Genomic DNA, 17633 nt, shown 5'->3' on the forward strand with positions numbered 1-17633 from the left:
AGTTTGACGGGAATTTTTTTGAAATGATTTTAACGGAATTTTACTGTAAATGATAACAACTTCAATTATATATATATATAGATATATTATATACATATATATACACACATATATAATAAAATATCAAAATAGATTGTTATTATATTGAATTTTATATATGTATCTATATCATTTACTAATTAACATTTATCATATATAATATATTATATAGTAAATATATCAAAATAAATCAAATTTTACCGTGAATAATGCTCCACTGAAAATGTCTCACAATATTAATTATTATCCTTTTTCCATTTATAACATTAGTCTTTTTAAGCAAATTCAACAGCCTCGATTATGCAAATTTTCTAAATTTTGATTCTAAAATAGGTAAATTATATAATTTATCGAATATTTTATATGTAATAATAATTGAAAATCTTTAAAATTCGTTATTTTAGTATATATACTATATATATATATATATATATATATATATATATCATTTTTCGAAGATTATGGATATATATTTAATTTTTTTCAAAAATTGATTTGAAACAAGTTTTTATATGAATTTAGCTCCATTAAAAATTGTTTATAGTGTTAATCATTAATTTTTTCCCTTCTTAGCATAAGTTATGAAACAAATATAATTGTATATATATAATAAAATAAATTTTATTTTTGTTTTTAGCAATAAGATTTTGACAGGATTTTATAATATGAAACAAATTTAATTGTATATATATAATAAAATAATTTTTTTTAGCAATAAAATTTTGATAGGATTTTACTGTAAATGACAAAAACTTCACTTTTATATATACAGGTATTATTATTATTATTATTATTATTATATCAAAACTTTTGATACATTGTGTTTATTGTACACACAGATATAGATGGAGCTAATTTAATCCAAATCCAAATTAAATTAAAAATTTAAAACGTATTATTATTAATTATTAAATTTAAAAATATGAATAAAAATTAAAAGAATCTTTTTTTAATTCAACACGTGTCACAGTGTCGGCATGCAAGCGTTCTTACAAAAGAGTAGCCCTAGGTGGCGTAAGATGGCAGTTGCTTCCTCACACTCTATGACCATGGCTTCCGCGGCGGCGGCGGAGAGGTTATCTTTTTACATTTCTTTCTTGTTTTTGCCTCTGTTGATTGCTAATAATAATAATTTTAAGAAAGCTCGTGATTTTGAGAAGATTATGTTTTTGTTTTAATAAAAAAATTATTGCTTCGAAATAGAGACAAGGATGAATGAAGTGGAATCAAATCTGAAAATTTTCGTGTATTTAATTAGTTTTGGTTTCTGGGCTTTGCAGCATATGATCCCAGCTATTGGTTTTGCCCTAATTTAGTTCTCGCGATGGGTACGATCGCCGATTTTCGACCGTCCGCCGTTCGCGCTCTTCGGAATTTAATGATGGGTGTGATTGAGAGATGGAAGTTAAAAGATGAGGTTGATTTTTTAGAAAAATTACACATAAAATTTCAAAATTTATATCCAAGGGTATGGCCCCTTCCCCCGTTTAGGTCGCTCTACTTGCAGAAAATAATAAAGAGGGCGCCTAGGCAAATCGCTGGTTGCTTTATTTTGAAGAGGTTGGTTTTCGCAGCTATTATTACTTCTTTAACCCTTCAATGTGTCTGATCATCAGAGCTTTTTTTCCCCTGATCAGTATATTTATGTTATGTGCCCATTTCAATTATCTTATTGTTTGTTTTAAATCTGCAAAGCTGTTTATGTTAAGACTCACCACATCGGCTTAACTACGATTTTATGTTGGGAGTGGCACGCCCACGCCCACGCCCACGCCCGACATACAATTCTCACGCCTTAGCTAGCTTTCCGGGTGATGATAAATCCAAGTCCATGATCTTAACAAGTTATTAGAGTTCAGATTCACCATTTCGCAAGGCTGAAAAAATTTTCCGAAATCCCGAATCCTTTTCATTTTTGTCCTGAAAAAATCTTGATCCAAAATTTTTCCAACCCAAATTTTCGAGATCATTTCCGTACATATGAGAGGGTTCCGGAATCAATCTTTTCTCGAAGGAATTCTGGACCCGAAATAATATTATAATATATTTTTATTAATAATTTTATTAGCATATTGGGCCAAATGTTATTGGGATTCAGCCTATATAACAATTAATTGTGGATTTATTTCAGATAACTGTATTATTTTTTAAATTATCGAATAGTAGAATTCCGAAATAATCCAAAATAACATTTTATTATTGGCTATCTTAAAAAATTAATTAATTAATAATTTATTTAATTCATATTTATAATTATTTAATTAATTAATTAGAATTAGAACAAAATATATAGAATAAGTTATGCAATTTGCTCACCTATTTAACAAATTTATCCATTAATTTGTATCCCAAACATTTTATTAATAATTATCCGATCTCTTGACAAAACTTTGAAGCATTGTTCAAAATATTTTAATATTATTATTATGCTTTTAGTCGGTGTTTTCAAAACCGGACCGGTCGGTTCGACCGAAAACCAGTCATTGGTCTGGTCCGGAACACTTCCAAAAACTGTTTTAACGATTGAATTGCTCAGAACCGTTCAAAACCGGTCGAACCAGTCGAGAACCGGTTCCCCGATATTTTGAATTTTTTTTTAATTTTAAAACCTTAATTTAATATTTTATTATATACATACATGATTATTTGTAATTTGTACATCGTTAAAAATATTATTTTAGTATTATTAGAGTTTTTTTAATTAATTAATTTATTAATTAATTTGCAAAAATATGTAACTATAATTAATATTTTGTATATATTTATATCGTTATTTATTTTTCAAACTAGGATGATAAATTTTTTTGTCTATTTATATACATCTTTTAGGTTTTTAAAATTAAAATTTAAAATATATTATTAATTATATTATATTATATAAACGTTTTTTCGGTTCGACTGTTCGGTTAAAACGGTCCGAGCGGTTGAACAGTTTTTTCAAGATAGATCAGTTCGATCACCTGTCCGGTTATGAAAACATTGCTTTTAGTTGAAGAATTTTTTAGGAATATAAGTTTCTAAATAGTAATTTTTTTAAAAAAAAATTGATTTTTTGAATAAAACCTTGAACATGAAAAAACATCGTGATATCCTCTACCTAGTTGACGGGATCCCAGAACATTCGGGGTCCGAAAGTATATCGGATACGGGAACGGGAGAAAAAAATCTCCCGATTCTTTTCGGGACGGGAAATGGGTAGGAGGGTCACGAGACAAGTTCCGATCCGATCTTATCCCTACCATTATGTGTTGGGTTGTCCATTAGGCCACCCAATAATTTCTTGTAAACTTGACGTTTGTTCAGTCCTGCGCTTGAGGTGGTTCGTTACATTAGTCTTATATGTAGATTGAGCTAACTTTGGGATGAAATTAGTCGAAAGTCCATAATCTTGATATTTATTATATGATAGACAAGATGATTGTCCTAAATTTCTAGTAGGCATTCGAAAGCAGAACAGTGATTTTTGTTTGTGCACGTACTACATTTGACGCAAATGCCTTCATAAACTTCAAAGAGTTACAAAATTTAGCTTGTGTTCGTTGAATGCCGAGAATAGAAATATAAAGGATTTCATTAAACTTGACTATGTGGGAATATTTCATGCTACCTGTTTGGGCATTGCCTTAATTATACATTTAAGGTTGAACATTCATCAATAAATGTGGGGTCCACTGAAAAAATAATCGACTCGACTTGTATTGATAAATATCCGCCCTTATATGTACATTAGGACAGTGCTCTTACAGGTGACATCAATTGTTGATTTGTTGTTGTGAATCTTTCATTGCCCAAGATAGCCTTGATGTACTCATCTTACTATATTATTAGCTTCTAACTCGTAATAGAGACAGATGTGTAATGGTCTGGTTTTTGTTTTGTCCCTGTTTTTTTTTGTTTTCCAAAAAAATCATCTTTTTAAATTACAGTTTAATCCATTTGTCTTTTTACTTATTTTTAATTAGATTATTTCAAATTGCAGTTTAGTCCCTTATTAATTTGACAACTTGGATTGATTTATTACTTCCAAACTTCCGCTGCCCATATTCCATGATGTAGGATGATTATTTAAGTCTGTTTCAAACTGCAACTAGCACTTCTTATCTACTCCTCATCATCATAAATATTGACAGCACTCTGACGAGTTGAAATCAGTAGGTGTTGATAAAAATGTACATTATTGAAATTCTTATTCATTCAGAGTTTCTTTTTTCAAATTTTATGATAACTGGAGTTATATATCCTTCTGGTATCCATCCATGCCTTTCAGTTCGATATCCCCGTGTTATCAATCTATTATTTCATCCGACGGGCCAAGCTGTGCCCAATACTTTATCCACAAACAAGAGTTTCTTTTTCAGTCCAAACCTAATCAAAACCGAGTTCCGTTCCCTCAAATTTTATATCCAATGACGTTCAATATTACTAAAGAAAAAGGTATGATTTCTCAATTCGTAGCAAGCTCTAAATGCACATACCCGTTAGGTCTTAGATCTTGTAATTTTTTTTTGGTTAGTTCTACGATGTTCGAATAAGTCAAGTCTGCGATTGTATTAGTTTCATGATTCTTTTCTTTCTATTTTGATTTCTCTTATTTCTCGTGGAATGGTTGAGCAAAAGAGAAGGACCCTAAGATCTCATGTTATTTAATATGTTTAAAACAAATGCCTTCATAAACTTTGAAGAGATACAAAAATTAACTTGGGATCATTGAAATACGGGAATAGAAAATGCCTTCATTAACTTGGGATCATTGTGGATCCTTCTTTGTTCGAAACTAGTCTTTTATAACTGGATCACCGGGTAACCTTGTCTTCATTTTATGCCTGATATTTCTTCCTTAATGCTCTACATGTGCGTTACGGTAATTTGTCAAGAAATATCCATTTTCCATCATAACGAGGCTTTTTTAACTCGTGGTCCTATCTTTCCAACTGAAGTAATTAATTGTGAATCAATAACGGGTTAATCAGATAATTTCTGGGTAATTTCTCCTTCAATGGACTTCTGTAAATAACTGTGTTTTCTCAAATTTTATGGAATTTTTTGGGAGACGTTGGAGAAGCCTATAATTTTAGAAGCAAACAAATTCATACCAAGTATTCTTTTTATTTAGTGGTTAAGTCCAATGAAATTATTCTCTAATGAGAAATCAATGTCTTCCATTTGAAAGGAAAGAGTTTATTCGTTGAAAAAAATTGTGATGTAGGAGAAATAGATATTTACGACAAATGGAGTGGATTTTCAAGAAGCCATACCCGTCTCTCCCCTGATACTTCATACAGTTTTGAGTGCTGTGATGAGTATTATAAACTCTATTTTTTCCTTATACAGAGTTCCTTTGAGTAACTGCTCCACGTTTAAAGATTCTTAAGACACATCAGCATTATCATTAAGTCTGGCAAACTTAGAAACATTTTTGGTCTGCATCAAAGAAAGGTGTTAGGACTTAGGAAACCGGCAAACACTGTCCCATCCCACACTCTATTTGCTACAATAGGAGTGTTTTCTTGAGCAGCCATACCCGTCTATCCTGTAATACTTCATACAGTTGAGAGTTCTCTAATGATGTAATACAAATTCTATTTCTTCCTTGTGCAAAGTACTGTTTGAGTAACCGCCTCTCCACCTTTGAACATTCTTAAATACTTCAGCATTATCGTTAACTCCAAGTGCTCTCGTGGATAGCAAATATGGTGAAATTTCCAACTCGTGAGATGTTGTAAAGAAGATGACCCGCAGGCTCTCTGTGTCTGAGTTCGTGTGTGTTATGCCGGCAAGAGGTGGAGACACATTTTTATTCATTGTCCTTTTACGAGCTATCTTTGGATCAAGGCACCGGAGGAGTTGGGCCTCGTTTGGGTGATTCCGAGAACGACGAAGGATTTATTTGGAGCGGACAAGGGGTAGAATTTTATGGACGGTTGTTGTTCATTGTATTGGTGCGTCCGTTTGGTTGGAGAGGAAAATGACGATTTTTGACAATTTAGAAGAGTCTTCAGAAGATTGCCGGGACAAGATATAATTTAGGGTCTCTAGCTGGATCAAGGAGCATATGGAGCTAACGATTTTTTCCTTTTGAAATTTATCTGGGAATTGATGTTTTCATACGTTGAGGGTTTTGCGTTAGTCGCACGGACCACTTGTCCATTTTTTGTAATTATTATTTTATTAGTATACTATAATATAATATATTTTCCTATCAAAAATAAAATAAAACACTGCTCCATACCACACGCCCACCCTCAAATGCATCCTCCTTAAATTTGTTTTTGTGTCTTTCCTAATTACTTGAGAAATTGGGTTTTAAAATACTGCTCTCTTTCTATACACAAGACTCCTAAGTCCTAACCTCCAAAGAATTCTTATTATGTCCTATTATCACCTTATGATCGTGAAATTTCTTAGTTTGTAAAAAATCGCATGATGTAAAATCATACGTAGTGATTACGTATGATTTTAAAATACTGCTTTCTATCTATACACAAGACTCCTAAGTCCTAACCTCCAAAGAATTTTTATTATGTCCTATTATCACCTTGTGATCTCGTGAAATTTCTTAGATTGTAAAAAATCGCATGATGTAAAATCATACGTAGTGATTACCACCTAGAACATACGTTGCTATTTTTCAAATTCTATAATCTTTTTTATTCTATTGTTATCGCAGAGTTGCTTTATTTTTAACCTCTGCATTCAGGTTTCACCATAAGCTCCATTTATATCACAACTTCAGTCATGCTAGTGACAGGCAACTCTTGAGAAATTTTCAGTGACTAGGGATACTTGAAAACTAGTTAAAGATGAACTGGGGGATTGGATTGAGTCTTTTAGAGTAACTGGCTCCTGATACATGAATTGAGGTTTTTATTCACATTTAAAATTATATATAAAATATTAGATAATAGATTAAGTTAATTGATGGTATTCATCATTGAGTTAAAATTCTCTAAGGCTGTTTAGATGAAGCCATGAAATAAAAAGGGCAGGAAATGCCTGAAGCTCAATGTAATTGTGTAACGTGTGCATTTGTTGTACGACCTCAAGTGTGTTACTTTGTTATTGATGACATTACTATATTTATAATATACAGTAAGCCTATAATGAATTATATGCAGTTTTTCAAATTTATATGTATTTTATTATATCTTTTATAGGAAGTTTCAACACTGTCAATGCACACTCGTGCTAATAAACATATGCTTGTGTAAGACATTTTTGTCCAATTGTTCAAGCAATGTTTTCCGAGACTTCTGATTTGACAAAATCTTACCTTAGTTGAGTGAGAGTGTGTTTTATCAAACTTGGTTATATTTTTTGTTGTGGTCTAAGACGTAAGAAATGTTTGCAAATTATGAATTGGAAATGATTAAATAATTTCCAATACAAAGATATTGGAAAAATTGTCATTTCCGTAGAAAATTATTGGTGCATTACTCGCTCCGAGTTGATTCCAATCATTTTCTGTCATAAAGATATGACCATTGGTATGGTGAAGCAAGATAGGTAATGAAATTGGAAAGTTAAATTCGGTCGTCAAACTTTTAATTGTTTATGTTTCTTTGCCTCTTCGATTGTCTAAAATTACTATATTTCCAATTTCTATTTTAAGTATATTTTTAGATTGAAAAAATGGCACTCTCCATTAAGGAATATAATCAAATTAATGATTTTTGTACATAATTTTATTTCTCGTCTTCAGTATTCCAAAGACATTGTGGTCCTTTTTATTAAAAAGTTTTTTTAATGATCGTTTCTTGTTTGGGGACAGGGAGGGGAGTGGACTGTTTAATGCCCAAAATCCAAATCCAAATCCTAATCTTGCCTGTAAATTAATGATGAAGTGGCAATGAATAGGAACAATTTTCTATGCAATGCTGACATGTATGATAATCAGTGGACGTCCAGATTTACGTTCTGTTGTAATCAGTGCACTATTCATTACCATATCACTTTCCCATTGTACTCTTATCTGGCTGAATTCTCTACCCCTTCATCTATGGCACATACGAAAAAATAAATTTTTAATCTTTAGATTTTGATCCACATTTGGAGCTCGTGATTGAACTTAAACTTTTTGCCAATAAATTCATCGTTTCTTATTTTTGATTCTCTATTTAAAATTTTTAATGAACTTGATTGCATTTTGTTCTTGTTTGTACTTGCGCCTATTTGTTTGTTTATGTTACTGAAACTGTTTTTTTCGGCATCAAATTGCATAGAGGTTATTGAAGGTTTTTGCTTTTATCCCTTTTCCCCTCTTCAAGAGATCAAGGGCAATCTATGAGAATTTATTATTACATAAGGTTATAGATCTGGAAGAAAGTTTATGGCTCTGACCGAAACTTGAAAGTCTTGATAAAAGGAATTTTTTTATAAAAAAATTTGTGATTTGAACAATCATGAGTTAGAGATACAGATTGCTGTTTGTATCTTATTGAAATCATGTAATCCTCACCATCAAAGTGAGCTGACAGTTTTCGCTTTTCTTTGTGTTACTTATTTATGCGGAATAACGACTGTGGATGCAACCACCCGATTGATTATTGGTTTTAAACAGTTATTAGGATACTAAATTTGGAAATCCATTGGTCACTTGATATAATCTGTTATTTTGATGGTATTTAAAGGTCTATGTTAGTAATTTTTTTATGTAAGAATTTATACAGTGACTTATTTTCTTGTCTGGCACGTAAAAGATACGATTAGACCAAGAAAAGGCAAAGTTAGGTTGAGAATTTTGATGGAGTTAGTGTTGATTTGTCTGAATTGTTTTTAGTTTATTACAGTTCTCGACAAGTTTTAGGTTCCCCACTTCTTAGACCATGTCCTTGAGAAATATTTGGATAAAATGCATTGTTTGCGAAACATCGTGAACCTTGTTGGTGGCAAACCAATAACATGTCTTTTTTGTTGTTAATGCTGTCGTAGGTGGTAAAGGTTTTGCGTATGTGGGTGACAATAATCTGTCAAAGTCTAATGTTCTACTTGTGGAAGTTCCCTGATTATGCATCCATTTTTCAAACAAGGGAAGAGTTGTGTGTTTGTATCGCATTTTCTGTCTTGCTTAGCCTAGGTGTCAAAAGTTGGTATCAAGAGTGTCGGTGGCCTTCCTGTCTGCTAGTAACTTTGCTTCTTTGATAGTTCTTTTTATCAATGTGTAACAGAAGCGCAAAAGCTGTTTTTTCTCTATCATCGTTTCATGTTCCTGCATATCTGCGTCGTTTGTAATTTTGTTTGCTGACAAGACTGCCATCTGCTTGGCAAGATCCTAAATTGCCATGGCCATCTGAAGTAAGAGGTTAGTGTGACTAACATGGTGTTCCTTCGATCTAGTCAACCGGTGATGTTTTTGAGTTTTGCAATTATCATATGCTAGAACTGCCATACTTTGTTGATGATCCTCACTGATGATTTACTCTGTTATTACGTTTCCTCTAATTACTGAAAAAGTTGGCTGGGATCAGCAAAGAAAATATTTACCATCTAACTTGTGCTTGATGATTTGCAGTGACGATTCATTTTTTGGTGCATGCTATTTTTTCCCTTTCTGAGAATACATTTTGACGGCATTATTTTATTTCTTGGCATGTAGGTGGGCGTTGCAGCTGCAAAAATTAGTGACATCTTCAAAGATGGCATCCAACGATATAATAAATGTTTGTGATCATGGCATTCAGATTGATCCACTAAAGAAGAATGTCAAATGTAACCACTGTGGCAAAATAGTAAGCGGTTTCCATCGCCTTAAATGCCATTTAGGAGCAGTTGGAAAAGATGTAAAGCCTTGCTTAAAGGTTCCAGTCGATGTGAAAGAAGTATTTGAGGCAGTCTTGCTTGAAAAGAAAATGAATAATTTGAAGAGAAATTTGAGCCCTCCAAAGGGTAATGTCAACATCAATATAGCAGACACTGAATCGGATAAATCTGAAGGGGACTGTCTATTAGAAAACTCGGTGGTTAAAAGTGGGCTTCTTTGTCCAATAAAAGAATGTGTTCCGAAGTTGGCACCAGTAGTCCTGAAGATTCATCGGAGAGGGAGGTAAAAAAAAGGTGTAGGTAGGTTCTTCTATGGATCAGGCCATCAAAATATGCAACTATGTGTCGAGGAAATGGGAAAAACATGAAAAACTACTGGTTGCAGCATCTTGTTAGATGGTTGGATTGATTCAGGTGGTCGAAATCTCTACAATCATAGGATATTTCATCTTTAGTGAACAATGTTGATGCCATGCAATTATTCCTTGATGAAGTTCTTTCGGAGTTTCCAAAAAAAAGCTGAGAAGTGCTTCCTAAAAACAATCACAAACACTACTTAGGTAGTGTTTGCAACCTCTAAAAATAAGTGATTATGTATTCAATTTTTGCTTATATGAAAATAGTTGACAAGCGACTCATGGAGATGTACAAGTTTATGTCTAAAATGTATTAGCTAAGGGAGGATTATCTTAGAATTTGTTAGGAATCATGTTTGTGCTTTGAAACATTTCAAATTTTCTGTTTCCTTCAGAATCCTTGTAAACCATCCAAATGTAAAGTTTTTTCGATTCTATAATTTATCTACATTTAACTGTTTGTATTGATTATATCATTTTATTTAATTTCCGCTATGATTTTGAATTTAAAATAAATTTAATGGTATGTTTTAAAAAAATTTAGAGAAAAATGTCATCAAGAATTTTTCGTACGTGTCCTATTAATCAAAACTTTAATATAAATATTTTTAATATGTTATATTTGCTTCTATGAAATTAGTTGGCAAACGACTAGTGGAGAAGTACAAACATGTGTTTTGGACTGTAAGTGCATCCGCTTGCATGAGTTGCAATGAAAATGCATTGGCTAAGGCTAGGATTATCATAGATTTTGTGCGGAATTTATTTATGTGCTTTAAAACATTTCAAAACTTGTGCTTGCATTTTAAAACATTTTGTATCAGATTTAACACTGGACAGTATGGTTTTAAAAAAGTAAATGTTAAAAACATTGTTTGATTTCTAGTGATCGAAAAACCTCGGGAATGTTAACTTTAACTGAAGACAAACAACTTGTTGGCTTGGTTAAAAGCTCTCTTCTGGAAAGAGGCGACGATGACTTTGAAGGAATCTATGATGCCTCTTGTCCGTGCATTAGACTTTCTGTATGAGAACAATAAACCGCAAACTAGTTTCGTCTCCAAAATAATATCTTAGGTCAAGGGAAAAATCAAAGAGGGATGTAACTATATGGAGTCTAATTACATGATTTTTTGAGAGTAATTGACGAGATTGGGAAGAACCACCTCCACATTTTCCTTCATTCTGCTGGCTGCTTTTTCAACCCGAGATACATGGAGTCAAGTAGTTGTGATCCAAACATGGTCGAGGATATGAAGGTAAATTAAATCTTACGTATATATGCACTGATCCTCTGGGTTCAATATTTTTTCAGTGAACTCCACATATATTGATAAATTTTTATCATTAGATGCATTATTAAAGCAGTATCTGTACAGGTAGAGTTAAATTTTTCGGATATGAACCATTGCATAATGCATATGTGTGGAGATTCCTGCAATCAAGATTTGTTAAAGCTACAAGTTGAAAAATACTGAACAACATTGAAGCTCCAAATCGAAAAAGATAATAGATTTCTGGTGAAAGTACCAGCAATCCCCTCTTTTATATTCTTCGAGGTCAGTTATATAATAATTACGTATGAAAATATATAATGACATTATTCTTTGAGAAAAACTCTCAGATTTACCACTTTTTCTTCAATTCTTTGGGAAGCATGTGTTCGGCGTTCCAAAAAAATGAAAAAGTTTATTGGTAAATAATAATTATTATAATTATAAACGGATAAATATCATATATAGGTTAATGTTGTTTAGTACAAAATGTGAAAAATCATATTTTGTACTTGGTCAATGTTTCTCTTATTTTTTTGTTTAACTTAATTTCATTGCATAGCCCCGTGATTACATTTTATATGGGTTGGATGAGATCACTGGATTTTCCAAAATTGTTTGCAATTGACAAGACATTCAAAACATTATATAATAATAATAAACATAATAGTTCTACAAATTTAAAAACATACAAAACAACATATTATTCATTTCTATATGTTACTCATCTATATCTTATCATATTGAATTTGATGTTTTGAAAATATAAACTACATTTAAGTGTATATATTGATTATATCATTTTATTTAATTTGGGTTATAATTTTAAGTTTTATGTTACTTTTATATATTTAGATAGATTGATAGATTTAGTTCTCCCAACTATCTAAAAATTAAATAATATGTAAATTTTAAATAAATACGTTTTCAAAATTTTCAATAAAAAAATCGTCGTTAAATTTTGGTATTTTGATCGTTGATAAATTGATATTATTTTTATGTATCTTAATCAAAATTTTGATATAATTTTTTTTAACATGTTACAAAATTTTTGAAATTCATTCATTTAGATGAATGACAAAATATTTCGACAAAACTTTAATATAAGTTTTTAAACAAAATCACAAATTTTGATTTTTTTGAGTATTTATTTTTTTGTAAAATTTTTTTATAGATAAACTAATATATGATTTTTAAATTATTTTTTTAATAATAATTCCATTTAGTCAAGATATAAAATTCAACAATAAACACGTTAGTTTAAAAAGAATTGACCTCGAAGGGTACCTCTTCGCATGAGTCAGCCTATTAACTTATGCGAAATTTAAATCTAGAGATGTGTACGAGTAAGAAGAGATCCGAAAAAAATACGTTAATTTAACAAAAAAAGATTGTTTTTTTAATTTGAATGTTATCTCAAAAAGATTAATATAATTTTTTGTATAAAAAAAAATACATACACTGCACAAGCAAGATGCTAGGTGGTGTTATAGGGCAGTTGTCAATTAAATTAAACAATAAAAAATAACGAATTCTTAAACTAAGACATTAAAAAATAATTTAATTTTCACAATAATCTTTAAAATTCATTATTTTTTCCACTTTATATACACCCCATCAGCTTATTTAATTTGAAATCAATAGAAAATTTTGAAAATTGTTACAAGGTATTTTTTATTTGTTTTGAAAATTGTTACAAGGTATTAAGTAATATTAATTATTATAAAATATAAAAATGTATTAACTGTTGAAAAATATTATTATTATTAATATTATGTTGAATATTGAATGTTGAATGTTGAATATTGAGTTGTAAAATGTGAAAAATTAGTGTGTGATGATGTAGATGATGATGTATTTATTTTTGGACTAATCTCAAATGTGGATCTATAAATAGGTCTTTATTTGTGATGAAAAATACAATTGAATTGAGAAAAAAATATTTGTGAAGTGTAGAGTTTGATATATTTTGAGTTTTGGAGTTTTTACTTTTTACCATAAATTTTTACTTTTTCACAACACGTTATCAGCACGATCGCTCGAAGGTTCTCTATATTTTCCGACGCTCCAAAATACAAGAAGAAGTCAAAAATATTCAACAAGTAAGAATTTTTATTTTACTGTTTATATATTTTTATTGTGTATATATTAATATATAATATCATGTTATGAAAAAAATAAGTTTTTTTTTCAAAACTTGTTATAAATTCTGGGAGGATGTTAAGACGACATCCCACACTCCCGGTAAGGGATACGACAAGTATAAAAGCCTCTAAGGTTTTTAAACAATAACATGATATATATTTATTATGTATATATATTAACTATATTAATATATAATTTAATGTTATTATATAAAAGGTTGTCTACGACACCGATCTTATAATAATGTGATATGATATACTATACCTGACTTTATACTAACTATATTGGTATAATTTCACAATATTATATAAAAGGCTGTCTACGACACCGATCTTATAATAATGTGATATGATATACATAATTATTTAATTATGATTATCATTATATGCATTGTATCATTATCACAAATTTTTATTCGACACATACTCGATTTTTCTTTACCCCCAACGGTCACAAACGGCTAGTTTTTGGCCTATAAATATTTTCACTCAAACTCATTTTCAATCACACCAAAATTCATTATTCATCTCAAAACATTTTCTCCTCGGTTTTTTTCGAAAAAGAAGAAGATGGAGTTTTTGGCTTTTCTAAGGATATTTTTCATAACGATTATGATCATCATGCTCACGAGTTTTGTACTCACCAGCAATTTTTCACCACATGCTTTTTCTCTATTTGTACACTTACTTGTACTCATCGTTTATCCATTATTTTGTATTGTCATATTAATGGAAATTAACTAATAAAATGCATTGTTATTTTTCTAGTACCACCATGTCAAACTTGGCAAAGCTTGAATTCGTTGCACTCGATATCACTGGAAAAAATTATATGTCATGGACTCTTGATGTTGAGATGCATCTTGAGTCATTGGGTCTAAGTGAAAGCATCAAAGAAAATAATATATCAACCTCACAAGATAAAGCAAAAACTATGATTTTCTTGCGCCGACATCTTGATGAAGGGTTGAAATGTGAGTATCTCACAGAAAAAGACCCAATGACTTTATGGAAAGGGCTGAAAGAAAGATTTGAGCATATAAGGGAAGTGATACTTCCGACCGCCCATGATGAATGGAATACGTTGAGATTCCAAGACTTTAAAAAAGTCAGTGATTATAATTCTGCGATGTATCGAATAGTCTCGCAATTAAAATTATGTGGACTTTGAAGTCACAGAGATGGAAATGCTTGAGAAAACATTTTCCACTTTTCACGCATCGAATATAACTCTACAACAACAGTATAGAGTGCGTGGATTTTCGAGATATTCCGAACTAATCGCATGTCTTCTTGTGGTGGAAAAGAACAACGAATTGTTAGTAAGAAATCATCAATCCCGACCCACTGGATCAACGGCATTTCATGAAGCAAATGTCGTAATGAAAAATGAAAACCAAAATCAAAGGAATTGACCAGATTTTGGTCGTGGACGAGGTCGAGAACGTGGGCGTGGACGTGGACGTAGAAATGACCGTGGTCGTGGATGCGGTCGTGGATATGAAAATAATCGAGATAGTTATTTCAGTAACTCATCTCAAAAGAGCGTCACGCACCACCCACTAAAAAGGCAGCATGAAAACATGAGTGAAAATAAAAATCACTCAAAAAGAACCGAGAGTGTTTGTTATAGATGTGGCACTCCGGAACATTGGTCACGAACTTGTCGAGCCCCCGAGCACCTTTGTAAGCTCTATAAAGAATCGATAAAGGGGAAAGGAAAAGAGACCAATTTTGTTGAAAATAGTGACCATTTAATTGGTTCAACTAGTTTCAGTGCTGCAGATTTTTTGAATGATTTCGAAGACATTGATTAAAAGATTGGTGGGACTAGATTATAACAAATTTGTATTTTTCATGCATTTTTGTATTATAAAGCATGTTATATTTTACATTTGTATTGTACTTAATTTTTCTTTATTACATTTTTGTGAAGTTTGATATGAAAAATACTATGAGCAAACATGGAAATAATATCATGGAAATTTGCATACCGGATAATGGTACAACGCACACTATTCTGCGAGATGAAAGATATTTCTTGGAACTAAAACCAACAAAAACAATGGTGAATACAATATCAGGTCCTGTAGACTTGATTGAAGGTTTTGGTAAAGCGAAATTTTTGTTACCTAATGGTACAAAATTTTTGATAAATGATGCTTTATATTCACCACGATCGAAAAGAAATTTGTTGAGTTTTAATGACATATATTCTCATGGGTATGATACTGAGACAATGACTGATGGAAATCAGAAATATATGTGTCTTACCACATATAAGTCAGGAAATAAATTTGTAGTTGAGAAACTACCAATGCTCCCTACTGGATTGCATTATACACATATAAGTCCAATTGAATCAAATATGGTGATGGATAATTCATCAATATTAACAAATTGGAATGATCGATTGGGACATCCTGGTTCAACAATGATGCGAAGAATTATTGAAAATACACATGGTCATCCACTGAAAGACCAGAAGATCTTTCAGAATAATAAGTTTTAATATAAAGCATGTTCACTTGGAAAACTTATTATAAGACCATCACCAGCTAAAATCCAAACTGAATCACCCATATTTCTTGAACGTATTCAGGGTGATATCTGTGGGCCAATTCATCCACCATGTGGACCATTTCGATACTTTATGATATTGATCGATGTCTCTAGCAGATGGTCACATGTATGCTTATTGTCAACTCGGAATGTGGCATTTGCAAGATTGATGGCTCAAATAATAAAATTGCGAAATCAATTTCCCGATTATACAATCAAGAAAATAAGACTTGATAATGCTGGAGAATTTACATCCCAGACTTTCAATGATTATTGTATGTCAATGGGAATCACTGTTGAACATCCTGTAGCTCATGTTCATACGCAAAATGGATTAGCTGAATTATTGATTAAACGTCTACAACTGATTGCTAGACCAATGATTATGAAAACAAAACTCCCTATTTTTATATGGGGACATGCAATTTTACATGCTGCGGCATTAATTCGCATCAGACCAAGTGCATATCATAAATTCTCCCCATTGCAACTTGCATTTGGTAAAGAACCAAATATCTCTCATCTAAGAATTTTTGGATGTATGGTGTATGTGCCTATTGCACCACCTCAACGATCAAAAATGGGTCCTCAAAGAAAAATCGGTATTTATATCGGTTACGATAGTCCATCAATCATTCGATATCTTGAGCCTCAGACAGGCGATGTGTTTACAGCACGCTTTGCTGATTGTCATTTTAATGAAGAAATATTCCCAATGTTAGGGGGAGAAAAAAAACACATCGAAAAAGAAATCACATGGTATGTACCATCATTGTTACATTTGGATCCAATGACCAAACAATGTGAAAAAGATGTACAGCAAATTGTACATTTGCAAAGAATAGCAAATCAAATGCCAGATGCATTTGTAGACACAAAAGGGGTGACAAAATCATATATACATTATGTAAATGCCCCAGCTCGAATTGAAATTTCAAAGAAACAGATTGAAGACACTCATGATGTCATTAAACGCCTGAAGCGTGGAAGGCCAGTCGGTTCCAAGGATAAAAATCCTCGAAAAAGAAAAGGCATAGAGAAGCACGATGATCATAAAATAGAAAATGGTGTTCCAGAAGAAACACTTGATGATGAAAATGTTCTGTCAGAACCACAAACTGACGAGAATCGTGAAATCTCTATCAATTATATTAATACTGGAAAAATATGGAACCGAAAAGACATAGAAGATATTGATGAGATATTTTCTTATAATGTGGCTTGTGACATCATAAATGAAAATGAGGATCATGAACCAAAATATTTTGGTGAATGTAAAACTCGTCATGATTGGGCCAAATGGAAAGATGCTATCCAGGTTGAATTGGATTCGTTGAATAAACGTAATGTTTTTGGACCTATAGTCCTCACACCTGAAGGTGTAAAACCTGTTGGATACAAATGAGTTTTTATTCGAAAGCGAAATGAGAAAAATGAAATAGTCAGATATAAAGCTAGACTTGTTGCACGAGGTTTTTCTCAAAGGCCTGGAATTGATTATG

General features: G+C 31.5%; 1 long non-coding RNA gene across 1 annotated transcript; it reads left to right on the top strand.

Annotated features, from left to right (window-relative positions):
- The first annotated feature begins 1008 nt into the window (after nucleotides 1–1008).
- Nucleotides 1009–10606, top strand: LOC140880547 (uncharacterized). Its single transcript, XR_012149675.1, has 3 exons — nucleotides 1009–1114; nucleotides 1320–1599; nucleotides 9632–10606. It is a non-coding gene; the product is annotated as an uncharacterized lncRNA (long non-coding RNA).
- Nucleotides 10607–17633: the final 7027 nt, after the last annotated feature.

Source organism: Henckelia pumila, chromosome 2 (assembly GCF_033568475.1).
Source record: "Henckelia pumila isolate YLH828 chromosome 2, ASM3356847v2, whole genome shotgun sequence".
NCBI classification, from domain to species: Eukaryota; Viridiplantae; Streptophyta; class Magnoliopsida; order Lamiales; family Gesneriaceae; genus Henckelia; species Henckelia pumila.